The sequence below is a fragment of the Balaenoptera ricei genome, chromosome X (assembly GCF_028023285.1).
Source record: "Balaenoptera ricei isolate mBalRic1 chromosome X, mBalRic1.hap2, whole genome shotgun sequence".
Lineage (NCBI taxonomy): Eukaryota > Metazoa > Chordata > Mammalia > Artiodactyla > Balaenopteridae > Balaenoptera > Balaenoptera ricei.
Genome location: NC_082660.1, coordinates 12,275,988 through 12,303,440, shown reverse-complemented (window position 1 = coordinate 12,303,440; position 27,453 = coordinate 12,275,988). Strand labels below are relative to the sequence as shown.

General features: G+C 40.3%; 1 protein-coding gene across 1 annotated transcript in view; it reads left to right on the top strand.

Moving 5' to 3' along the window:
• ASB9 (ankyrin repeat and SOCS box containing 9) overlaps window positions 1–26,424 on the top strand; it is a 292,385-nt gene extending 265,961 nt beyond the window's left edge. The window contains exons 7-8 of the transcript XR_009500371.1: window positions 21,890–22,146; window positions 26,273–26,424. The gene's annotated coding sequence lies outside the window, so the exon portion shown is untranslated. The remainder of the gene's footprint in view (window positions 1–21,889; window positions 22,147–26,272) is intronic.
• Window positions 26,425–27,453: the final 1,029 nt, after the last annotated feature.

Sequence of the window (27,453 nt, the reverse complement as noted above, 5' to 3'; positions counted from 1 at the left end):
TAATATCTTTTGGCACCCTTGGGAGTGTTACCTTCGTATATGTTCTCTGTAGTTGGATAGTAGTGTTGATTAACACCAGTTGTTCTCTTCAAAATATTTCATTTTAAAATGGAAGCATGACTTTCAAGGTTTATAGGCTTTGGGAATGCTGTTAAGATTTTTTCCAAACCTTGAAACTATCTTTCCTGCTGTAGTATTCAGACTGACGCTGAAAGATTGCGGAATACTAACGGTGATCATATTTTCTTTAAAAATATGTCAGTATCTCAGGGTTTCTTGGATTTTCATGGAAAGTGGGTTGAAATTCTTAATTGAGAAAATTATCACTTGGATTCATGATTTAATTGTATTATGGTCTGAAAATAATCAAACTGAAGAAAAGCATTTCCAAATTTAGCAGCAATTGTAATAAACATAAAATTTGTAAAGGGCATTTCCATTTCCAAAATGTTCTTTTTCGTGTTTTCTCCCTAGAGTCTAACAAAACCCAGTGAAGTTGGCATTATTGCCTTTCTTTTTATAAGTGAAGAAATGACCCAAGTTCACTCAGCTAGTTGTGGGCTAAGCTGAGATACCATCATTTCATGTTACCTTGAGTCCTTAAAAAGAGAGGATTATAGTAAGGCAAAATCTTGGCAACATGTCAATAATCATTGCTTTGACAGATACTACATATTAATTTATTATTCTTAGATATGCCACTTTCATCAAAATGACAACCAACATTCACTAGTTTATTATGGTAATAGAAGATGAAATAAAATCAGGATCAGTAGTGGCCATTTATTATGATTTTACCCACATTTCAGAAGTGGGAATTTAAAAAGTCATTGTGAAACAAATGTCTACCATAACATAGTGAGATAACAGATCAAATCTCTCAAAGATAAATTTTGTAAAAGAAAAGATCACAGTGCCTTAAAAATACCTAGCATAAAAATTGATATTCAGTAATTATTTTTTAAAAATAGTAAGTGATGCATGGTGAGGGTGGGATCTTCAGTCTTGGACTTCAACCTCTGGGACTTATTAGTTGGGATGTTTAATAGGGATGATAGAATCTTCCTTGCAAGGTTGTTGTATTAGAAATGAGAAATTTTATTTCCCTTGCCTAAGACACTATCTGGCACTCAATATTCATATTTTTGTTTATATTTTTATTAAATCATTGAATGTCCAGCTACCTGATTTAGGTAATCTATGAATAAAAGCTTTCTTTTCCCTGGAGTAGAAAATGTCAACCTTGAGATTTGTTCTTTCTCCATAGTTGCTACCATCCAGTGCTTTCAAAATTAATGTGCCAGAGAATTACTTGTTTAAGGCTCATAAAACCACTTCTTACTCTATTTACTTGGAAATGAATTCCATGGAGGGGAAAACAGCAGGCAATAGGGCAGGAGGAGAATTTTCTCTAAATGTGATATCAAGGAAGTGTGACGAGTATTGAACCAGCAGGTACTTCCGATGAAGAAGTATACGCTTTTCAAATAATGACGAAAGCCACATGAAGCAGAACAGTAGAGACAAGTCCAATTTGTTAAACAATCTTAAGATGTAGAAGTAAAAGTTCAAACATATTCAGCCTCTGCCTTCACACCTGAAAGGAGTTTTCTTCCAGTAACCATGGTTACGTTATGTACTATTCAAATACTCATAAAGTGAAAGAGATGAGTGAAGAGTAAAGATAAGCCCTACTAAGGCAGGGACTGGTAAGACAATGGAATTTCCTTTTGCTTTGAAGATTTAAATTTGCATAGACACTGATCTATGCAAAAATTTTTTTTCCCTTTTTCTAAAATATTTATTTATTTATTTATTTATTTTTGGCTGTGTTGGGGCTTCGTTGCTGCGCACGGCTTTTTCTCTAGTTGCGGTGAGCGGAGGCTACTCTTTGTTGCGGTGCACGGGCTTCTCATTGCGGTGGTTTCTCTTGTTGTGGAGCACGGGCTCTAGGCACGCAGGCTCAGTAGTTGTGGGTCACGGGCTTCAGTAGTTGTGGCTTGCGGACTCTAGAGTGCAGGCTCAGTAGTTGTGGCTCAACGGTCTTGGTTGCTCTGCGGCATGTGGAATCTTCCCGGACCAGGGCTCAAACCAGTGTCCCCTGCATTGGCAGGCGGATTCTTAACCAGGGCGCCACCAGGGAAGTCCCTGTTCTAGTTATTTCTGTATGTGTATTTTACACATTTGATCAGGTAGATAATAATGTCTTATAATCTAAAAACACAAAACTTCTCATAGAAAAATAGTATACTAACTGGTGGTAGGATAATGGAAATAATATGGTAGTAATCAATTAAGCATAGCATATCGATCGTAAGAAACACTACAAATCACAGTGTTTATGAGAAGGATACACAATTACAGTCAAGGATAAAAAAAAATACAGGAACTCTTCCCCAGCATAAAGCAATAAGTGAGTCCAAAAAGCTGAATTGTGTTACTGCATGATGAATGAATCATTTGCTGCAAGCCTGTGCAGCTAGCTGACCACAAACCCATTCTTTTTTTTTAATTAATTTTTATTGGAGTATAGTTGATTTACAATGTTGCATTAGTTTCAGGTGTACAGCAAAGTGAGTCAGTTATACATATAAACATAGCCACTCTTTTTTAGATTCTTTTCCCATATAGGTCATTACAGAGTAGTGAGTAGAGTTCCTGTACTATTAGAGTTCCCTGTCCTTATTAGTTATCTATTTCACAAACCCATTCTTGTCCTTGCTCTGGTTTAACATCACCTGGTGACAGTTGTCTGCTCCAGCTTAAATCTTGATGGGGATGATTCTGGGTTCCATGGATAATTCTAAGAATCTTTCTGTTATATGGTACCCCTTTTGTTAACCCAGTGTATGAAAGTTGATCCAAGAGAACACTCAGGTCACAAGGGCATACATTCCACCTCTACTTCCCAAAGTAAGGTTCCCTCCCATTTATTTTTCTAACAGATAACAATTTTAGAAAGGCCCTTAATATTAGTTGAAAGTCCCACTAATAGTTCCTAGTCAACTCTCCTACTCTCTACAATGTCTAGTTTTCATTTTAAAAATGATTGAACTGAAGCATCTGCATAGTAAAAAGCAAAGAGGACCGGAGAGCTTATGAAGAAAAAGAATAATGTCTTACTTCACCCCATACTACCATCCAGTGATATTCCTTGATGGGTCTCTTTAACCATTTCTATTTTTAGTTCTCCTAGTGATGATTTCTATAATTCTAAATAATATTCTTGACTTATCAATTATGATAATTTTACTGATACCTCTAGGAAATGTGAGAATTAGCTCATTATATACTTTCCTCCACCTGTTTCCCATATCCTATGTCCAATGTTTATAGTTATGTTATTATTGTAAGTTTTTCTTTTGGTTTCTTTTGTAATTTTAAATAATGTATTTATATCCCTGTTCTTGTTCCATCAGGAATAAGAGATCCTTTAGTTAGATTCCAAACTTGATGTAAGATAACACTATTATGTTCCTGAAAAAGGGGAAATTAGCAACAGAAAACAAATAAAACAAATATTAAAAAATAGAAAGATGATAGATTTAACCCCAAACATAGAAATAATCACAGTATGTGACTTCCCTGGTGGTCCAGCGGTTAAGACTCAGCGCTCCCAATGCAGGGAGCCTGGGTTTGATCGCTGGTCAGGGAACTAGATCCTGCATGCATGCCGCAACTAAGAGCCCGCATGCCACAACTAAAGAAAGATCCCACATGCTGCAACTAAGACCCAGTGCAGCCAAATAAATAAATAAATAAATAATCACAGTAAATGTAAATGGTCTAAACACTCCAATTAAAAGAGAGAAATCATGAGATTAAATAAACAATCAAGACCCAACTGGGGGAAGGGATAGTTAGGGAGTTTGTGATTTCCATGTACACACTGCTATATCTGCTCAATATTATGTAACAACCTAAATGGGAAAAGAATTTGAAAAAGAATAGATACATGTATATGTATAACTGAATCACTTTGCTGTACACCTGAAACTATCACAACATTGCTAATCAACTATACTCCAATATAAAATAAAAAGTTAAAAAAAAAAGACCCAACTATATATTGCCTACAAAAAAATCACTTTAAATATTAAAATACAAATAGCTTAGAAGTAGAAGGATGGAAAAGATATTTCATGATAACCCTAATCAAAAGAAATCTAGAGTGGCTATATTAATATCAAACAAAGTAGATTTCATAATGAAGCATATTACCAATGATAAAAAGGCAAGTTTCAAAATGATAAAGGGATTAATTAATCAAAAGGACATCATAGTTCTAAATGACCTTAGACCTAAAACAGCTTCAAAATGCATAAAGCAAAAATTGATAGAACTCCATGGAGAAATAAATTCCCACAATTATAGTGAGAGATTCTAACGTATCTTTCTCAATAATTGATTAGAACAAGAAGAAAATCCACAAGGATATGGAAGACATAACGTGATCAACCAACTTGACCCCTTGACAGTTATAGAACAAACTAGTGAACAACAAAAAGTGCACATGAAACATTGACCAAGATAGATAATATTTTGGGCCAGAAAACAAGTGTCAATAGATTTTAAAGGATTTAAATTGTACAAAGTGTATCATCTGGTCACGATGAAATTAAATGAGAAATAACTAAATGTACCTGGAAAAATCCCCCAAATATTTAGAAACTAAATGCATTAGTTCGCCAGGGCTGTTGTAACAACAATGACAACAACAAAAACAAAAACTGTGTGGCTTAAACAAGAGAAATTTATTGTCTCACTGTTTTGGAGTCTAGAAGTCCAAAATCAAGTTGTAGCAAGGTTGCTTCCTTCTCAGTGCTGTGAAAGAATCCTGGATCCCTTCTTTATTCTTTTGCAGTAGCCACTTTCTTTTTCTTCTCACCATCTATTTCTCATGTCCCACGTTTCAAGCAACCCTCTATTTCCATTGGAGACCCATGGGTTTTAGGTGCACTTACTTTTCTCTCAGGCCCGTGAGTCAAACATGAATTCAGACAAGCTAGTCAGAACATTTCATCTTTCTGGCCATCTACTCATGGGCGGGTGCATCTCCTATGCCTGTCCAATGGAATGAATCTCAGGACTGTTGGGGAGAACTCTGAAACACAAACCCTTTCTCCTTATGGACACTGTGGTATGCAAATGTGAAGACTGGAACTTCTTCCACAGTTTACCATTATGGTGAAAGCCTGTCTTGGAAGAGTGCTGACTCCTGAAAAAGGGAAGGGCTGAGGGGATGACAAAGAAATGGAGCCAGAGCCCTGCTCAAACCACACCTGAAGCATGACATTTAGTCAGGTGAGCTCTCTATCTCTACCACAAATTCAGCAGATAATTTTTCCTTTTATTTCAAGGAGGAAGAAGAAATTATTAAACAGCCCATCACCAAATTTGCAAACCAAATTTACAGTGGTGGAATGTCTTTTCCTTTCTAAGCCTCGGGTGTCTCCCATGCTCTGGATCCCAGGTCTTTCTCTCTCTCCATTAACATTCAAAGTCACTTACACCTCTCCCAGTTAAAAATCCCTCACTCTATCCAATTTTCATCAAACAGATGCTCTATTTTTTCTCCCTCTTCTCACCCAAACGTCACAAAAGGATGCTCAATACTTTCCATTTCTTCACTTTTCTCTCACACCTCACATTCTGATTCCACAACTTCCATGTGATCAAAACTGCTTTTACCAAGATCATTGGTGACCTCCGTGTTGCTAAATCCAATGGACAGTCTTCGGACTTCTGACTTAACATCTCACTACCTTTGACAATATTGTGCTCTCTGTCTCTTTCTTGAAACTCTCTCTCTCTGTGGTTTACGTACACCATGCCTTTCTGGCCGCTCTAAGGCCCTCTTCTTTTAATCAACTCTTAAATGTTAGAGTTCCTGAGACACTGACCCTAAGCCTGCTTTTCTTCTTCATTCTTACTCTCTACCTGAATGATCTCACCACTTGCCATGGCCTCATTATTGTCTGTGTGTCAGTGGCTTCAGACTGGTTCTCTCTCATGAACTCTAGATACATTTATTATCTCTGGGGCATATTAGGCTAATTGTATCTAAACTTGAACTCATCATTTTCACTTCCAAAACCTGCTTCACCTTCAGGGTTTGTATCTTAGTAGATAGCCTTCCATAATGTTGTCCAATGCTAAAAGCAGAAACCTGAGAGTCAAAAGTTGATGACCGCCTCATCCTCTATCAAGTCCTGTCATAGGAGTAAGAGAATGAGATAACCATACCATACGAAGTTATGAACTGAGAGCAGTACTTCAGAGTCCAAGATTTTAGAGGTGGAAAACTTTCAGGCAATGTTATGTTCCAAAAGGTGACTAGGAGTGTAGAAGTCCTAAGTGGATGGGGAGTGAAGATCATAGATTGAGAAGGTTAAGGCAGTTATGACATTAACATGTTGGAAGTTTCTACATCATTCTAGAAAAAGCTTAAATATCTGCATACATTTAATTAAAAACAAGCATTAGGGGGGCTTCCCTGGTGGCGCAGTGGTTGAGAATCTGCCTGCCAATGCAGGGGACACAGGTTCGAGCCCTGGTCTGGGAGGATCCCACATGCCGTGGAGCAACTGGGCCCGTGAACCACAACTGCTGAGCCTGCGCATCTGGAGCCTGTGCTCCGCAACAAGAGAGGCCGCGATAGTGAGAGGCCCGCGCACCGCGATGAAGAGTGGCCCCCACTTGCCGCAGCTAGAGAAAGCCCTAGCACAGAAACGAAGACCCAACATAGCAATCAATCAATCAATCAATCAATAAATCTTTAAAAAAAAAAAAACAAGCATCAGTTTTTCTTAATTAACATTCCCTCAGTGCAAATTGTTTTGCCAGGAGTTAGTGGACACATGGTTCTAAATGATTTCCAGCAACATGCAAATGAATTCTGAGACAAATAGAGACATTCTATACAGTTAAACATTAAACTGCATACTTCTTTTTTCCCCAATTAGGAGAAAATGATTTTTTTTTTCTCCTAACCTTGCCCATTGAAGATAGAACTAATTTAAAAGCTCTGGTCTCTTAACAACCATAGCTGATTCACACACTTAGCGTGGATAGTACATGTGCTTTTCTGGAAAAATTTGAAGTTACTATCTAAACTTCCCATAGAATGTTTTTAAAATGTATTTAAACAGGATAGAGCAAGGTATTTTAACAGAGATAAGAGTACTTTCATCTCAGTAGTCATACCTTATACATAATCTTCATGACAAATCTACTCCAAGTTTCTTGACTTCCCACTCTTACCTGGCTACAGTGGTAGAACACGTTGGCTTGCTCTAATTCAGGGATTTGCATTCAAATTTGGTCTTCTATGCCACTCACAATAAAATGTTAGTAAATTGTTATTCATTACAACACTGTGTTTTTCTAGCCACTATACTGGTTGATGCACAAGTACATTCTGACTATAGACTCACTCCCTTGTTCGGGATTCAACTTCTACACTTCTTAACTCAAGAGCCACAAACTTTGTTGAAAAATCTCTTGTCACAGTCAAGGTTATTAATTATGGTAGTAGAGGAAGCTGTCAAAAAATGGCACAGTAAGCTCTTTGTGGGAAATTTAGTCAAGGCCGCGTGTTTTGTTTTGTTCTTTTTCCAGGGCAGAAATACACATTCATGTAATTGCTTTCAACGTACATCAGTAAGAGGAAGGTCAGAAGTTCTCAAGTTTGATTTTTGTATTTACCCCATAGGCTCCAACACTTAGTCAGGGGCTTTCAAATTGATGGAATTTGATTTAGTTTCCTCCAAATAATGAATGTTATAGGTGCTTGGTCAGTAGTTTAAGGAAATTAAGAAAAAACATTCTTACAGGCAATGTAGAAAGAGCACAAAGAACCAGAGAGAGAAGTCAAGCAATTTTCAAATAAGCTTGAGGATAGAGCTCAAACCTGAGGAGGAAATTCATTAGAGAATAAAGTTCCTCCCAGATGTAAGAGGTTTCTGGGACCATTTACAGTCTTTTGGCTCTATTCAGTCACCAGTTTTTCTGTTCCTTTCATCCCTAACTGGAACATCTTCCAATCATCCTCTGTTGATAACTCTAACTAAATAAAATCAGTGAAATTCCCTTAGTCTCCCTTGGTTCTCTTCTGCCTCACCTGGTTTAAATCATGAGCTATCTCTAGCACAAGCCCAGGTACCCTAGGCGTCCATTAAATATTTATGGCATAAATAAACTCATCTTTCTGAAATACCAGTGAAATAAGTTTCTTTAATGTTTTATCTTGTGATACAACATACAACATGTGCATAAGACATAAATATTTAGTTTAACAAATTATTGACAAACACCCGTGTGTCTTCCCTGCAGGTCAAAACATAGAATGGCATCTGCCCCCTAGAAGGCCTCCACCTGTCTCTTCCTGATCACAATCCCAAACTACCTCCTATTGGAGACCGTTATCCTGACTTCCACTGTATTGTTTTGCTTCCTTTGGAGTTGTGCATAATTATTATATAGTTATATTATCATTATTGTATAATAATAATTTAATTTGGCCAATATTTGAAATATAAATATATCATTGGGATCATACAGTATGTAGTCTGGCTTCCTTAGCTCAGTCTTCTGTGCTTAAGATTTATCCATGCTGTCGTATGGAGGTGTAGTTCATTCATTTTCTTGCTGTAGAGTATGGTGTGGACCTACCTCCATTTGCTTACCAGTTCTACTGTTGAGTTGTTCTTATTTGAAGCATCTACTAACAATGCTATTGGGAACATGCTAGGGCATGTTTCCTGGTGCACATAAGCATGCATTTCTGTGGGATATAGAGAGCCAGAAATAGAATCGCTAGGTCATAGTCTGTACACATTTTCAACTTTATTGTCAGACACTGCTTAAATGTGATTTTACACTGTTTAGTCCCATCAACAGTGCATGAGAGTTCTCATTGCTCCACATCCTTGTTAATATCTACCAAACCCATATATGTAAAAAAATCTTGCCATTCTGATACACGCGTATTATCAGATGCCACTCTGATGTGTATGTAGTGACATCTTGCTGTAGTTTCAACTTGCATTTACCTAGTAGCCAATGAGGTTGAACACCTTTCCATATGATATTGATCACTTGAATTTCCTCTATTGGAATGTGCGTGTTCAGGTGGTTTTCCTATTTTCCCCTTGCATTGTCTGTCTTTTTCTTATTCATTTGTAAGAGGTCTTTATATATCAATAGGAAGGTTGATCTTAATCTTCTAATTTGCCCTCACCAGGCACTGGACGTGCTAATGTGTACATTTTATCTGTATGTACTTTATGGTATTAATTTCCTTGATGGTTCATAGTGGGCTATCTGTAAAGTTGAAAAAGATTAAGATAATTAAGCTAAAATCTATTTAATTTTCAACATACCTTCCATTTTAATTCTTATGCAGTTCTATTGTCAATATTTTCCTTTTGTTTTCATTATTTATAATGAAATGGTTTACTTAGCAACCATTTTATCACTTGGAAGTGTCTATCAATCAGTCCATCTAATCTTTCCCAAGTACAGGACAAATTAAAGTATATTTTTCAATGGAACCATGTTTACTAATACGTGTAATAATAAACTGAAAGTGATAGTATTCTAAAGTGATTAGCACATAGTATGAGCTCAATTGCACTAGTTATTAGATTCTATTTAAGAATAGCATTAATATTACCTTCCTAAATCCTGATTCCTTAAAAGTAGATAATCTATATCTCGTTAAAGTTTTAGGAAACAGAACTTTGATTAACCAGAATACTTTATTTCATCTAAACTATTGCATAACTGCACTCTCATTCAAATCTAGAAGAGAAAAATAGTTATAGTCTTTTATATCTGACTTACAATATTTCATTTTAATACACCTTCAACTATCCTATATCTTTGCAAACATTCTTTCTATTTTTCCTCCTCCTGAGCTCTACCAAAAGAGGAAGCATTTATCTGAGAACAATATCAGTTCTCTAGAGGGCTTGGTTTAATATGGAACCCTGCCTCCTGTGGTTACGTAACAAATTGCAAAAGGATATTTGCATAAATGAAAACATAACTCAAATTCCAATACATTACAAATTTCTCATCATTTTGCAACTCATTGGGCCTAAAACTTGTAAGAGTAAATGAGAAATTTTAGTATTAGCTGTAGAAGGCAATTTCTGGCAACTCTCCCTGAAGAAAAAGAATTCTAACAGAGAAAAATATTTCTTCTGATACTTTCTGAAGAATTTCTGTTTGCTTTAGAACGCATTTGGGACAGAAAGACACCAAGGGCTCCAATGATCAATGTCTCCTTGGCATCATTGGAAACTGTGCTGGAGGAAACTTACGGACTCCAGAACCTCCCTCTTTAGCAGTTACAGCTTAAGTGGCCCTCTTAGGTATTTTACAAAATGTAAATGCTCAATGCTTTGATAGACACCCTCAGCCTTAGAGCAGTGCAGGATCCTTTCATCATAAATGGTCTTTGAAAATCAAAGGTTCCCCATCCTCAAAGTGAAGACCCATGAGGCTAACATCTGAAGTGCTTTTGTAACTTCTTCTAACTTACTACTTTAGCTCTAGGGCACCAGAATTGTGATTTCTTTTCCTTTTCAGAGAACACATTTTACAGTGGATTTAAATATTATGTTCTCATACAAATTCAGCATGACAGAAAACGTATGGAGACTCTTTGAAGGCTTCGAATTTGATGGGATCCTTTCATCAAACTGTTGGAACTGGATGTTAGCAGCATAATCTATATTTCTGCTTGGAGCTGGAGTCTATATACTGTGATTATATTGGACCAGACTCTAATAGGATACAGACCCTCTATTAAGAAATGACTGAACTGTGAGAAGCTATCTCTGCTGAATTTGCATTACTATTCTAGGTGTAGATATGACTTTTTAATAATGAAAAAAAATATAATGACCCAAATACGTTCTGCCCATAACATTCATGAATTACCAAGTGAACATGGAAATGGAATACTGAGATTATTGAGTTAAGCAGGGGTGCTTTGTAAAATAAAACAAAAATTAGATATTTCATGGTGAATAACTCACCTACACCACTGACCGCTAATGGCATATATCAAGGTCCCTTTTACTAAAAAGCACAGAAAGGCTGCCTATAAAACATGCCTGGGAGTGTCCACATCTTAAAAAAAAAAAAAAAAGGAGGAGGGACTTCCCTGGTGGTGCAGTGGTTAAGAATCTGCCTGCCAATGCAGGGAACACGGGTTCAATCCCTTGTCCGGGAAGATCCCACATGCCGCAGAACAACTAAGCCCGTGCACCACAACTACCGAGCTCTGTGCTCTAGAGCCCACGAGCCACAACTACTGAGCCTGCTTGATGCAACTACTGAAGCTCACGTGCCTAGAGCCCATGCTCCACAACAAGAGAAGCCACCGCAATGAGAAGCCCGCACACCACAACGAAGAGTAGCCTGTGCTCGCCACAACTAGAGAAAGCCTGCACGCAGCAAGAAAGACCCAACGCAGCCAAAAATAAATAAATAAATAAATTTATGTTTTAAAAACTCTAACCATTATTATTCATATTTCTACATATAGATAAGTTAGGAAGCTGCCATCTTTGCTTGTCAATAATGGTCAACTATCAGGGACTTCCCTGGTGGTCCAGTGGTTAGGACTCCGCACTTTCACTGCTGAGGACCCGGGTTCAATCCCTAGTCGGGGAACTAAAATCCCACAAGCCATGTGGTGCAGGCAAAAAGACAAAACAGAACGGTCAACTATCAGCACTTTCATACGGTTCAACCTAACACACACCATGAGAGCCCCTCTGATCTTGGGATCTGGCGGTTTACCCTTTAAGGCTTTGATTCAGTGAGCTAGAAGCCAGCACCTGCTTTCCTAACCCTTAGCTACATTTAGAATTCTTGGAGCCTAAAAGTATTTATCACCTTGTACTATTTCTTGTGAGTAAGGCTGTTCGTGTCAAATTCCCCTTGTGAGGACCTGGGCTTTTGCTGCCCTCATCAAGGGGTGGGCAAACTATAGCCATGGGCCAAATGGGCTGCCACATGTTTTTGTAAATAAAGTTTTATTGGAACACAGCTATGCTCATTCATTCATGTATTGTCTGTGCCTGCTTCTCCACAGTAACAGCAGAGTTGTGTAGTTGCAAACACTATGTGGGTCACAAAGTAGAAAATATTTACTCTCTGCCCCTTTACAGAGGAAGTTTGCTGCCCCCTGGTCGAGACTAGAGATCTGTAAAAAATAGAGTCCACACCTTTTAGGGATGCACAAGATGTTCTAGTGTAGTACAGGGGAAAGAAAACTTTTCTTTACGGTTATTTTTCTCATTATTAATAAAAGGGAACAATTAGATCTTCTAGTATGTCCCCAGATGGGCTCATGCATCTGGAGAAAGTACTGGCATCTCATAGTAGGGAGGAGTGGCCAGTGGCCCCTTTGCCTTCATTTTCTGGCTGTCAGTGTATCGTGAAATAGTGGACTTTACAAATGCCCATGCAGTGTGTCTCCAGATTGTATTATCGAGTGGTAACTAACTTGAACCCCCCAAATGGACAAATGACTTTAAAAGATACCAGTAAACAACAATAATATTAATAACACTAATAATGCCAGCACCAGGGGGAAGAAAATGAGATGTGTATCAGTCATGTTAGGAATGAAAACCAATCAAATCTAATTTTAAAAGGTCCGCTAAGAGAAATCCAAAATGATCAAGAAGTTTACTTGAAATAAAGTTTCTCATGCAGTGCAATTAAGAATAAAATTCACCTGAAACTAACACAACATTGTAAATCAACTATACTCCAATAAAAATTTTAAAAAGAAGAAAAAAATTCACATTAAGTATCTGTTGTGTTTCAGACTTTTAAGATCTCTTTTATTTCATCTGTATTATATTAAGTTTGCAAATTTGCTTTCTTTTACAATCTATGTACTGTATCAACTATAATATATGCATATAATTTAAAAATAAATATACAACCAAGCATGTAACAGTAGGTGGGTACTCAAATTTCCCTTTATTTCCCCTTAGAGCAGTAAGGGGAATACAATACATCAAAACTGGGCACCATAAGTCCAGGCTTCTGTGTGCTGGAGCTCCTTTGTAATGCCTGTATTCAATGGTGTTTCTGTGGGTGCCCCCTCCTCCCTTCCCATGTTGACTTGTACCTACAGTCTCCTTGTTCATCTAAGCTAGTGAAGTATCCAAGGCCTTGCTGGATGACTATTGGGTAACCTTTTTACTTTGAATCAATTTCCTCCAGACTCTGTCTTAAATATCTCTGCGGGAGAGGGGGGAAGCTGTAGCGACTAGAGAGCAATGTGTTAGAGTAGAAAAGTCATGCAAGTCCTAGGGATGTAGTGCTAATGTAAAGCAGACTTTCCCAACTAGCTCAGTACCCACGTGTGCTAGCACATTTGTTCCCCCAGCCTCCAAGGTGGAGGGCAGAGTCTAGGACAGCCAGAGACCACAGGTTGGTGGCCTCTGGCCAGAAGTAGCCTCTTCCCCTGGTTATTGCCGTTTCCCTTATAAATATCATTTTGCTCCTGGTGCCATGATGCGGGAAAAGGTTAGGAAGCAATTAAAAACAATAGGCAAACCCCTAACCTCACTGAGTTTTCATCCTATTACAAGACCATACATATATAAAACAATAGCTTGTATAGTTATTATTTATGATTACTTCATTACCTTTGTGATAAGTGCTAAGAAGAAGTACTAGATGCTAAGAAATCATATAACGGAGGTCTCACCTATCTGGGAATCAGGAAAGAGGTTTTTTGGTGGAAAATATACTTAAACTGAGAGCTACATAATGAGCAGAAAGTTTTCTATGTTGGGGGTGGAGGATTGGAGGAAGGAATGAGGACGTGAAATACCCTGGTAAGAATTTTGAATTTTATACTAAGGAGCAAGTGGAAGAAATTGAAATGCTTCAATATGAGCAGGTTTGCGTTTTAAAAGGTTATCATTAGTAAACTGATTGAAGGGGACAAATTGCTTTTAAGGAACACAGCATTGTTGTAGCAAGCCAGTACTAGGCTGGGGCCACGGGGATGGAGCAAAGTACAGAGTGTCAGATGTTTAACTGTCTGGATTTGGGATGTAGACATGAAGAAGGAGGTATCAGGAGTGATTCCTGGGCCTCTGACTTTTCTAAACTGTGTGGGTAGGTGATGGGGCCATTCCCAGAGAGGGGCATCCCTAGGATGGGAGAAAGGGCGCATGTCCAGTTTGCAGCATGTTAAGATGGAGACGCTTCTGCAACAACTGGATAAAGATGGCAAATTAAGAGTTAGGCATACAGGTCTTTAACCCGTGGCTGAGAGAGGTACAATGGGTAAATCAAGCCAGAGAGTGAATGACACGGGTAGAAAATAGGAAGAAGAAAGGGGAGAAACAAAGGGGAAGGACTAGGCTTCAAGGTCAAATAGAAGAGACAAGGGGATTCCGAGGGAGCATCCAGAGCCTTAGGAAGACAACCAGAAAAACTGGTGTCATGCCAGCACCATGAAGAGGATGCTTTCGGAAAGGGAACAGTCACCTGTGTTTAGTGATGCCAAGAACTCAGGAAGGATGGGAGCCGAAGAGTTTTTCTGGGATTTAGTGGCTTGCAAATCTTGATGACACGAGAGGGAGTTGTTTGGTGAAAGCCTTGTTGGGAAGTGAATAAATGCTGAAAGTTCAGACACAAAGTGTAGTTTAAAGGGAGAGGGAAAGGGGAGCACTTTCTGGGGGTGGGAGGTGGGGTCGAAATGGACTCGAAGGAGGTTTTCTTTCTTTTTATCCAGATGAGAGAGACTTGATCATGATCAAAACCTAATAGAAAGGTTCTTTGCTCAAAAGTCAGCTGTGTTCTAATTTTAATACCGTCTTATTCACGTGGGGAACACTGGTTCCCCCTAAATGCTAGATTAATGTCACCTGGTCCCTAATTACGAATGCAGAAAATGGGTTGAAATAGTTAAATAGGGGGCTTCCCTGGCGGTCCAGTAGTTAAGACTCTGTGCTTCCACTGCAGGGGGCACGGGTTCGATCCCTGGTTGGGGAACTAAGATCCCGCGTGCCACGCGGTATGGCCAAAAAATGTTTTTTAAAAAATAGTTAAACAGTAGCACATACTTTCTAGTAAAATATATATATATATATATATATATATATATATATATAATTTCTAATTCCAATTCTCCATATCTTACATTCATTCACTATTCAGCAAATATTTACTGAGCATGTACTATGTGCTAGACTCTGAGCGAAGCCTGGATACAGAGGTAACCAAGATCTTTTGTGGAGAAGACAGAATGTAAGTAGGTTAAAATAAATAATTTATACATATATTATTATTATTAAAAATAATATGATTTTATTATAATATTATGAAAATAAATAATGTATTTTAAGTGGAGTTCAGTGCTCTGAGGACAGTAAAGCAATGTAAAGGTGTGGAGAGAGACAGATGACAGGGGTGGAAGCAATTGACAAGGGGTGGTCTAGGAAGGCCTTTCTGTGAATCACTGTTGGTCAGAGACCTGAATTATAAGGAGGAAGGAGGCAGCAATGAAAAGACCTGGAAGGAGAGCATTCCAGGGAGAAGGACCAGAAAACAGGAGTCTGAGGAAAGTGAGTGAAGGCAGCAGGATAAGACCTGGGTGACGCCCCAACCTGAGATGTCGCATGAAGGCATGGCAAGGGCTTTATTATACGTGCTCCCGGAAATCACTGGAGGCTTGTCTGCGGGAGAATGACATCATTTTAACCTTGCTCAGCTTTTGCCAGTAACATCTTTCCCACTCCAACTTTAATAAAGGATCAGTTTTGTTCCACGGGTGCAGAAGTCTGTCCTAACAGATTTTCCATGAGATTAGAGTCTTGCTTTGGTTATTCTTGGTGTGTAAAGCAAAGTCATTCTTGAGTGCAGTATTAGAGAGAGGAATTATGGTGTGTGATTGTATAGTGATTTCTGCCTATTTGCAGCATCCACGGAGAGCAGCTGGTTGGAGGGTGACATGAGCCACAGGGAACTGCCCTAGTGGTGCTTTGCAGCTGATCATTAATGTTCATTAATTAGCTAGGGGGAATCCTTTCACAGTGTATACGTGTATCAAATCATCATGATGTATATTTACAATTTTATTTGTCAATTGTACTTCAATAAAGCTGTGGGAATAAAAGGCTATCTGTCACCTGCTTGCTCGCTGGCATTCGAGGAAGAGAGGGAGGAAAGGAGTTAAAGATGGCATTGAATTCAACTTGAGAGTGTGTCTGAATTCCCGTGAGGTCTACTCAACTCCAAAAGAGTTCTCTGAGGATGCGAGGCCAGGTAGCAGGTGTTTATTAAGCAGCTGACCTCTCACAGAAAGACACATAAACCAGTGGAGTAGAAATCAGACTTGTGGGCTTTTGGCATTTGGAATATGTCAGAACATTTGCAATCATCCCCTGCTGCTCCCCAACCTGGTTTTGTTTTATTCATTTTGCATAAAAGTTTGCCTCTGGCTTTGGATTTAAATCTCTTGATAGGAAACGATGCCCCAGAGCTGGCTTCTGGCATGATTGTGCGGCTTTTACAAGGCGGGTCTCATAGTCATTGTAGTGAAATTTCTACAGGAGAATGACTGGACCCGGAAATTATGGAATGGCCCTAGAAATCTCAACAGAATGCAGAGGGGGCATGTGACCTCTGTAAATTCGGGCTAAGAATTCAGGTGATGCTTCTAACTCAATGTTTCTGATTCTCTACATAAAGCAAAGGGGATTCGTCTGGAACTAGGCTCAGGGATGGGTGTGTGCTTAATGGTGGAATTATTCAGTTAAGTAATGAACGGGAATGCAATGGGTGAGGGAAATGCTGGAGGATCAGTCTTCCATAGATGGCCCAAGATCTCGTTATGCGACATGAAAAATGATGGTTGGCTGTAAACATACCGTTTCTTGAGGTGTTTCAGTGTTCAACTCCAAGACTTCTTATGGTTTACCAGACTGAGCAGTTCATTTCCAAGAATTGCTTTTCTTCTTTCTTCAGTTCTAAGAGTCCTGATCATAGTTCTGGAAAAATGAGCTTTTCAAATGCACTTCCTAGGCTGGCAAGAAAGAAGGAAATCTATAAAGGTCAAAGGGGAAGGGAAAGTGGGAATCCTAAGAATTGAGGCGGGCTCAACCTGGTTTTCACCCTGAAGGTGTCTGATGACCCCCAAGTTCTGTTTTAGAGGCTTCATGGGGCCCAGGGAGCAGAAAATAAAGCTTAGGAAATACTAAGGTAGAGACTTTAATAGGAGAGCCCTCCATAAGGCTAGGATCATGAAGAGTTTCACCCTTAGGGTTAGAGTGAACAAGAAATCCACCCATAATGCAGAGGAGACAGCTCAGAAACTCCCCTGTCTCCACCTTTTCCCCAGATGGAAGGAGTGGGGAATCAGGCATATTGATGCGGTGGAATACTATACAGCAGAGAATATGAATACACTATAGACAACTCCATGCACCAGCCTGGGTAAATCTCAGACACATAACACTGATCAAAAAAGCAGCAAGTCACAGAAGAACACACGTATGATTCCATGTATGTAGAGTTATATGACACCAGTCATGCTGGATTAAAGACCCACCCTACTCCAGTGTAATCTCATCTTAACTAATTACATCTACTACCACCCTATTTTCAAACAAGGTTGCATTTGAGGTACTGGGAGTTAGGACTTCAGTATATCCTTGGGGGGGGGTATAATTCAACTCATAACAGCATAGGCCAGTGCCCCACAACAAAAGATTATCCCATCAAAAATGCCAATATTGCTGCTACTGAGAAACCCTGGAGTATGGCAAAAAAAAAAGCAAGGGAATGATTGAAATAATTTTGAATACCTTTTGGGGGTGGGGGAGTAAAAATATGAGACTAGGGAGGGTACTTCAAAGATCCTGGAATGTCTTCTAGCTTCAGCTTGCTGGTGGGTACACAGATGTGCATTTTATAATCCTCAAATATACTTATATATTGCATACACTTTTTGCCTGTATAATTAAATTTTTACAAGATAATAAAATTCAAGAATTATGAGGATACAGATAAGCTATAAGTGTAAGGAAACAGGCATAGAAGAAAATGAGCGTATTCTGATGCCTGCCTGCATTAATTCATTTAAGGTTCCCATAAGGTTATGTTTGAAGGTGTTATTTTGGGTCTCAGCCAGGAGCAGTCGTGAAAAATAGACCACGTAGTTGGCCAGGTGTGAGCTACCTGAGAGCTTCTTCTTATGACTATGCCACATGTGTTGAGGGTTCCCCAGTTGTTGGGGTTCCCTGATTCTGCTAGATCCCTGCTCTGTTCAGCTGCAGTTTCATTCCTGAGAGAGAAGAGAAACCACACACACACACATTACCTTCCACTGGTGGTTGGATCTCCTCTCCCAGACCCTGAAACTGCCTAGTTCAGTGAATACAAGCATGAGATCTGGAGGGAGACTGCCTTGGCTCTTGGCTCTGCCACTTGCAGAGTGGTCAAGTTCATTTCTCTGGGCCTCTGTTTTTGCCCTTGCAAAAGGAGAATATTAATAGTACTTAATAATCGGGTTGTTCTGGAGAGTAAATGAGGTAATCTGTGTAAAACTGTGTAACAGGGGTGGCACGTGATTACCCCTTAATAGTGTTAGTTATCTCATCATCATCATCATCATCATCATCATCACCACCATCATCATCACCATCACTGTTATTATCCCTGCCTTGTCTCCTCTGGTGAGGTTACTTGGACACTGTGTGAATCCGTCTTTTCATCATTCTCATCCTTTTTTTTTATTGAAGTATAGCTGATTTGTAATGTCGTATTAGTTTCAAGTGTACGGTGAAGTGATTCAGTTATATATATATATATATATATATATATATATATATATATAATATATATAGAAAAGAATCTGAAAAAGAATATATAAATATATATTAATTAACCATATGTTAATTATATAATTAATATCAATATCTATTAATAATTATTATTTATTAATAATTTATTAATCACTGCTTATTGTTAATTGTATAATTAATATTGATTATTGTTTATTGTATAATTAATATTATAAATTATAATATAGTTATAATGATATTACAAACATTCTTAATATATTAATTAATAAATGATATATTAATTAATAATCATTCCATCAATCAATTAAAATTAATATATTAATTATTAACTAATATATATTAATTATTTATATTGATATGTATATTCTTTTCCAGATTCTTTTCCATTATAGGTTATTACAGGATAGTGAGTATAGTTCCCTGTGCTATACAGTAGGACCTTGTTGTTTATGTATTTTATATATAGTAGTTTGTATGTGCTAATCCCAAACTCCTAATTTATCCCCCCACCTTTCCCCTTTGGTAACCATAAGCTTGTTTTCTATGTCTGTGAGCCTATTTCTATTTTGTAAATAAGTTCATTTGTATCATTTTTTTAGATTCCACCTATAAATGATATCATATGATATTTGTCTTTGTCTGACTGACTTCACTTATATGATGATTAATCTCTAGGTTCATCTATGTTGCTGCAAATGGCATTATTTCATTCTTTTTCATGGCTGAGTAGTATTCCATTGTATATGTGTACCACACCTTCTTTATCCATTCATCTGGTGATGGACATTTAGGTTGCTTCCATGTCTTGGCTATTGGGAACAGTGCTGCTATGAACATTGTTGGTGCATGTATCATCATTCTCATTCTTAAAACCAACACAAGAAGTAGACCTAAGCAATCAGCTTCTCCTTCTTTGGCTCCCCATACTCTTCTCTTAGTAGAGGGGCTCTCCCAAGCCCTCTTGCAACAGTCTAGCAGCAGAGAGGCATAGCAAGAGGGGTCCACAAGGAGGAAGAGACTCTCTTCCAGTCCTCTGACAAATACCTTGCTCTCTAGGATGGGATGGGGGCTGTGCTGTGAACTGGGTGACCCATGGTTCTCTCTCCACATCCCTAAGTTCTGCTTCTCCATGGAAGGTAGACCGTGTTGGTTGCAAGGTATACTAATTAAAATATGGCTAGCTGCTGTAAAGAATTACAAAAGCTGGAATGATTCAAACACAAAAGAACTGTATTTCTCCATAAAGTCAAAAAGAAGCGTTCCTAATTGGCAGGAAGCTCCCTTTCCATCTTGTGGCTCTGCCATCTGCAACACATGGCTTCCAAGTTGCTGAACTCATTTGCACAAAGTTGGCAGAGGGGAGAGCACTTAGAAGATCACGTGGGGAGAGATTTTTATGGGCCTGGTCTGCATGCCACGCACATTATTTCTACTTACATTCCATTGGCTACAGTCCAGTCACATGACCATACCTAAGAGCAAAGGAGGCTGTGATTGGTAGACCACTAGGGAAGAAGATGATGGGATTTGGTGAACAGCTAGTGTGGGAAGGAAGGCGGGGGGGGATGTTATTGAATAACATGTCCAATGCAAATCACACATTTCACAGAATTTTGGTGGTGGAGGGAAAGGGGAATGCCTGACGACTTAGAAATTCATTTGCAAGGCTTAGGCCGATGCACGTCATATGGAAGAATATCCTGTCCTCTGAAATCTGATTTCACTGAGCAATGCTAAACATCGGATTGCTAAGGGCTCATTGAATCCAGCAGTCTATCCAGAGGGGCACAATATTCTATGCCAGGAAATCCGGAGCATTTCATGCAGTGAGGCTAGGTAAGAGAAATTAGTATTTCAGCTGTTTCTGGAGTTTCCTTGCCTCCTTACCAAAGACAGGATATTAACACGCTCAATGGGGCTGAACAGCAGACATCCTCCTGACATTATCTGGGGTTTGCTCTGACTCCAGGCAAGCAGGAGGGTCTCAGCAACAGGAGATCTTTGCATTCAGTGGAGCACAACTTTGCCAGTCATTTTGCTGCTTTTCTTGCACTTGAGATACATTGTGGCATCAGCCCCATCTAGGAGCTTGTTAGAAATGCAGAATCTCAGGCCCCACCTCAGACCTACTAAGTTGGAATCTGCATTTTAGCAAGATCCCCGGGGGAATCCTATGCAATTTAAAATGTTAGAAGTGCCCTTCAGGACACTGACTCTTGAGCTTGGTTGCACATTGGCATCACCTGGGCAGCTTCAAAAATGCTAATGCTTGAATCCACCTGCAGAGATGATATTGTAATAGGTCTGGGCTAGGGCCCAGGCTTTGGATTTATAAAAAGCTCCCCAAGCGATGCCATTTTGCAGTGAAGTTCGAGAACCACCACTTTAAATGGCCCACTCTTCCTCTCCGAAGATTCCTCCTTGGTCAGTGTGGGCGCTTGTTTAAAGGATTGTTCCAGTGCGTGTTTGAGAGCTAATCCAACAGTCCAGATCCATTCACCTGAAACTGAAAAAGACTAGGGGTATTGTGTGGACCGTGGTCGGCAGAGCACCAGCTGACCACGGTGTCACAGCTGGGGGCTATGTTACAAAAGGCTTGGGCTGATAAACAATGACTAGTTTTTCCCCTAAAGGCCACTGCAGGTACCCACCATCACCACCAGCACCTTCTTCCTGTTTGGCACAGGCTTGGATAGAAGAAAAAGAGTTTCAAATAATTTTTTTCTGTTCCTCTGTATCATTTTCTCAGAACACACAATTGATATAATGTTCTGATTTGAAGACAGTCCTGTATTTCAGGTTTGAAATCTGCACAGAAATAGGTTACTGGCATTTTTTCCCATTTCTTGAAAGATCCTAATAACGCTAGAAGACATCCCTTCCTTTAATTTCACGCTCCGCCCCAATCCCATCATATGCTTAATAAACAATGAAAGAGTAAACCTGGGTTGCTCCTGTCTGCTTGGGAAAAATGTAAAATGTATAAGAAGATCGCTCGCGGTGTATAAAACTTGGCCTGCATTTCTTCTTAGGTTGTGTTGCCCTGTGTTTATTTTTATTCACCGTTGGCCGGCAAAGCCTAGAGCAGTGGTTCACCTGTGGACTCTAAGCCTGCATCGTCATTATCCCTTGAGAACTTGCTAGAAATGCAAATTCCACAACCCACCCCAGGTGTTTTAACAAGCCCTCCAGCTGATCCTGATGAACACTCAAGTTTGAGAGCTGCTGGGCTAGAGGTTGAGTTCAACTCGAGAAGCAAACGGACCATGCTCTGCCGTCTTCTGTCTCCGTAAGTTTTTCAAACTGTGAACCACAGTTTCCTCAACTGTAAAGTAGCGATAATAATAATGGTACCTAATCCGTGGAGTTGATGTGAGTTTTAAATGCGTTAGTGCAAGGAAAGTTATTTGCATGCAGATAGCCAATGTCCTATGAATGTTAATCATCATTGTTTGCTGTTATTCAGTTACGTACTTTTGTATTAAGTATCATTTATACATTTGTAAACAGTTTTAAGTACATTCCACATGCCAGTGGAATTGTCTTAGGTAATGTAGATGCCAATTGGGACAAGGTTCCACACTCACCCCCAAGGGGTTTGTTAACGCAAGTTCGTGCGCCCGAGAGACACAGTGACGCCAAACAAACTGAAACGTAGGAGTTTGGCGCAGAGAGAGGTTTATTGCCAGGCCATGCAAGGAGACAGGTGACTTATGCCCTAAAAAGCCCTGAGCTCCCCGAAGGGTTTCGGCAAAGCACTTTAAAAAGCCAGGTGAGGGGTGATGTCTCAGGGTCCGTGATCAGCTTGTACACAATTCTCTGATTGGCTGATGGTGCAGTAGCAGGGTGGTGTCACAGGGGTTAACATTATCAGTCCTTAGGCTCCAGGAGGCCTGGGGCTCTGTGCTCATGGTCCTCAAGTAGTTCTTCAATTTTTTGGAGAGGGGGAGGATTTTTTTACATCTGCAAAACGACTCAGGAAATCTGCATCAAATGCTATCATCTAGGTACTTCAGAGAGGAGCTAAAGCAGAGGACATGGCGGAAGGCCCCCATGGGGTTCTGCTCGGTTACAGGTTCTTGATCTAAAGGAAGAGTCAGACAGGACAAGCAGAGAGTTCCTAACTGGAGTAAATCAGGCCTTGGGTGGTGTTCTCTTCAGGGAGTCTGGGGAAGGGTAGGGAGGGGAACACTTTGTTCATGAGGAACACGAAGGAGAGCGGAATATGCCGCCCCAAAATATGCCTCTTTGGCATAAGGATTATTTTGAGCTGATTATTGTTAAGAAACAGCTGACACAGGAGAAGCTCTGAGAACAGAGTAGAAGTTACCCTTTTATTAGAGACATTAACATTTATAAGGGAAATCTCCATTTGTAAAGGTGTCTCCCTCTCTGTACCAGGAAGAAAAGGACGACTGTAAATCTCTAGAAACTCTCTCGGTGGCGAAGGCATCAATTTAAATCTGCATGACAGTTTTCCCCTTGTTTACTGTGCTTTGCCTGAAAACCTCCCCTTAACCCACTCCCCTCAACCCGACATCTTTTGTCTTTAGCTGAAGATGGTATTTAAAGTGGTGGCTTGGGCCCTTTTGGGGAGATACTCAGTTTTGCTGGGTCTCTCCCATGTATACAGGAGGTATACATGCTGTTAAACTGCTGTTTGTTTTTATCCTGTTAATCTGTCTTTTATTACGGGGCTCAACCAAGAATCAATACCTAGAAGGGTAGAGGGAAAATTATTTTTCCCTTCTACAAACACAACTTAGAGTCTGAGTCTGGAAGCAGAAATTCCAATCCCAGTGGAACAGGGAAGAGCCAAATCTGACTACATGTTGGATCTGTTTCTTTTACTTTAACCTTTGCTTCCCATTGCTTTTGTTCACTAAAAGGATACTGTCTATACATAATGGCCTGCCTCAGGGAACCCTGCCCCTCTGCCTGAATGTTAAACCAAAGTGCCTTTGTTCAGGGAAACATCCGGACCCTGTCCACCTGTGAATGGCTACAGGCAAGAAGAAATTAACACATCCCTTCCCCGAGGCTGGCCATTCAGGGGATATTTGCAAATCCTATGGCCTTTTTACTTTACTTCCTCATCTCCTCCCCCTCTCTGTGCTATAAAAGAAACTGGCATCCAAACCCCGATAAGATCGTTATTTTGAGACTCTAGTCTGCCATCTTCTCGGTCTGCCGGCTTTCCGGATAAAGTCGTCTTCCTTGCATCAACACCTCCTCTCTGATTTATTGGCCTGTCCTGTGGTGAGCAGAGCGAGCTTGGTCTCGGTAACACCAGGTCAGCTTCACCTGGCTGTGAGGCCCCAGGGCATGTCACTTATCTCTTGGCATTGGGTTCTTAACCACAAAATGATGGGGTGATCCAAGATCAGTTCCAAGTGTCCTCCCGCTACAGATACCTAAGTTTTAAAACTAAAAACAAAGGAACCCAGTGATGTTGTAACCAGTTAAGCCATCCATCTGAAAACCAGACACGTTTATGGATCAAGAATATTCAAATGAACATGCAAACGGGGACTGACATGTAATACTTTGGCTGGCCTTTGTCCCCGTAGTTCCCGGGAGGGAAATTTTAATCCTTGGAATTTCCTGAGTGTTTGAAGTGTCTGTTATTCATGGTGGGTCCTTGGACCACAACTGGGTTTATGCTAAGGAGACGACTCATGTGATTAGACCAACCGTTACCGAATCCAGGCTCGCTCTGCTCGCTGCACGACAGGCCAGCATATGGAGAGATAAGGTGCTGAGGCAAGGAATAGCGACTTTATTCGGAAAGCCGGCAGACCGAGAAGATGGCGGACTATGGTCCCCAAAAAGCCATCTTATTGGGGTCTGGATGCCAGTTTCTTTTATAGAACAGAGAGGGGGAGGAGGGGAGGAAGTAAAGTAAAAAGGCCATTTATCTTGCAAAATAGGAGGGGATGTGTTAATTTTTTCTTTTCTGCAGCCATTCACAGGTGGGCAGGGTCAAAATGTCTCTCTCTGAGTTGAACAAAGGCCTTTCGGTTTAACAGTCAGGCAGAGGGGCAGGATTCCCTGTGACAGGCTATTATGTATGCTTGCAGCTATAGACAGTGATTATAATAACAAAAGCAACGAGAAGCAAAGGTTAAAGTCAAAGAAACAGATCCAACATGCAGTCAGCATTGGCTCTTCCCTGTTACACAACCTTGTGATTAGAGGGTTGGGGCTTTGAGCCAGGTGATGTCAGCTGGACCTTCAGGGAGCGGAGGGGGACTGGATATTGAGTCCAGTCATGTAGCCAATTATCCAATTAATGATGCCTATGTAATGAGACCCCAGTAAAAACTCAGGACACCAGGCTCCAGTGAGCTTCCTGGTGCGTGAACACACGTGTGCTGAGTATGACGTGCCCTGATTCCACGGGAAGAGGACACAGTAGCTCTGTGTTTGAGACCCTCTCGGACCTCACCCTATGTGTGTCTTCATTTGACTGGTCCTCATTTGTATCCTTTATCATAAAACTGTAATCTTAGGTATAGAGGTTTCCTGAGTTCCATGAGTCATTCTCATGAATTCTCAAACATGAAGGAGTAGTGGGCCTCCCTGAATTTGTAGCCAGCTAGTCAGAAGCGCTGGTAGCTTGAGGACCCCCACACTTGCAGCTGGCATCTGACATGAGGGCAGTCTTGTTGGGGACCTTGCCCTTAGCCTGCTGAGTCCACCCTAACTCAGAATGGTATTGCTGAATGGTAGAGATAAAACCAGCTTCTTCCTTCTTCCCATGGGGGAGGGAAGTTGATGGACCCTCCATTTGCATGTCTGTAGGCAATAATTGTTTTCGCTATCAGTTATCTCCAGCTTACAGAGTTGTTAAATAGCTTTCATAGACTCAGAATGAGATCATGGGGAAGGGTGAGCTATAGACATAGCATAGCTTCCCCTTGAAGCACTGACTTTCCTTTACATGCTCTCTTTACCTAAAGAAGAAATAGCACTTGAGACATCATTAAATCCATTCTCCTGCATCTAGGACAGTCTAACTAAAACCAGCTCTGGCTGACCAATAAACAGTGGTCAAGTCCCAAATTTAAATCTTCAGGGAAGATGAACTCCACTTCCACTGGCACCGTATCCCAACATCACAAACCTCCCAACTATGATATTCTTTCAGATGTGTAACTCAGCACAACCCTGTGCACCCTGTGGGCATTAATAATCATGAAATTAGTAAATAAATAACCAAAACCCTCCTGCTCCATCCCTCAAGGCTGGTCTGTCTTCCATATAAAAGATGAGCATCTCATCCACAAAATAACATCCCTTCATCTTCTGAGTCCTTCCCCAGTCCCACACACACTCTGCATTCTCCATGTGGGATTTGGTATTTCCCTTTATGCTCCCACCAGTTTTTTAATGTTATTTTTCTTGTTTTGCAGTCAGCTGCTGTTTCGTATATGAAACCAGAAGTTGCTGTCGCACCAGTCACATCATGGGCATCCGCAGTCAGCATCTTCCATGTGACTCCAAATCCTGTGCTCACTTGACCTACTGGGGTCCCAAATATCTACAAAGAAAGAGGTACTTGGGTGTAAGTGCTCAGAGTCATGTATAAGTCATCCTTTGTGGTTAAAAAATACCCAGAGTTGTCCTCAGAGCAGTGGCTCGCAGAGTATGATCCCTGGCCCATCAGCATCTTCTGGGGACTTGTTAGAGATGCAAATTCTCAGGCCCTAGCACAGACCTGCAGAATCAGAAACACTGAAACACTGGGGGTGCATCTTAACAGGCTCTCCAGGGGATTCTGACGCACGCTGAAGTGTGAGAACCGCTTGTATAGATTTTTAATTGTACTGGAATTTGAAACTCAGTACGGAAAAGCCAGTGAGCTTCATGAAATGCAATTGCTTCTCGTCTCTCTATTTCTGGCTGTAACCTGGAGACACAGGTTTGCCAGCAGAATCTCCTGAGCTTCCCGGCTGAACCTAACAGAGTCATTCTATTCCCTGGTTGAGTCATCTGTTTACCCCAGGACAGACTGCCCTTTGTGTGGGAAGAGGACCATGTCAAACCAGTGGGAAGTTTAGAAGTAACATTTTCCTTCTAACCCGCATTTTTCTCTTGTCCACATCTCCATCTGCATGTGGTGAGAGCTTCCAGGGGGCTCAGCTGGGCGAAACCACCACAGTGTCTCCCAGATGTTCTGTGTGTTTGCTTCCAGATCGCTCAGCCCAAGAAAATCTGAGGCAGCAAGATTTCATCCCACTTGTCTGCCTTTAGCCATGGTTCAGAAGGCCCCTGTTACATGCTGTTCCTTGCTATTCACATTCACATCCCACTCGGTGTGACTCATCTTCTGGCATTCATCCCTTGCAGGCAGAGGATGGACTTTTAACCACAGTGCAAAACACCCGATTCTCTCTTATGACATTTATTTAAACTTCTCTTCCAAATCTCCCTAAAGATTGCTGCCAGGGGTGGCACCTCCTCTCGGATGCTCATCTGGAAACTGAAAGTGTCCTCTGAAAAGGGGCAGAGAGGATATTTTAACTGGGGAAAATGTCTTCCACTACTGTGGAACCTGGGAATGAATGCAGGCGGATAGCTTCAAAATGAAGCT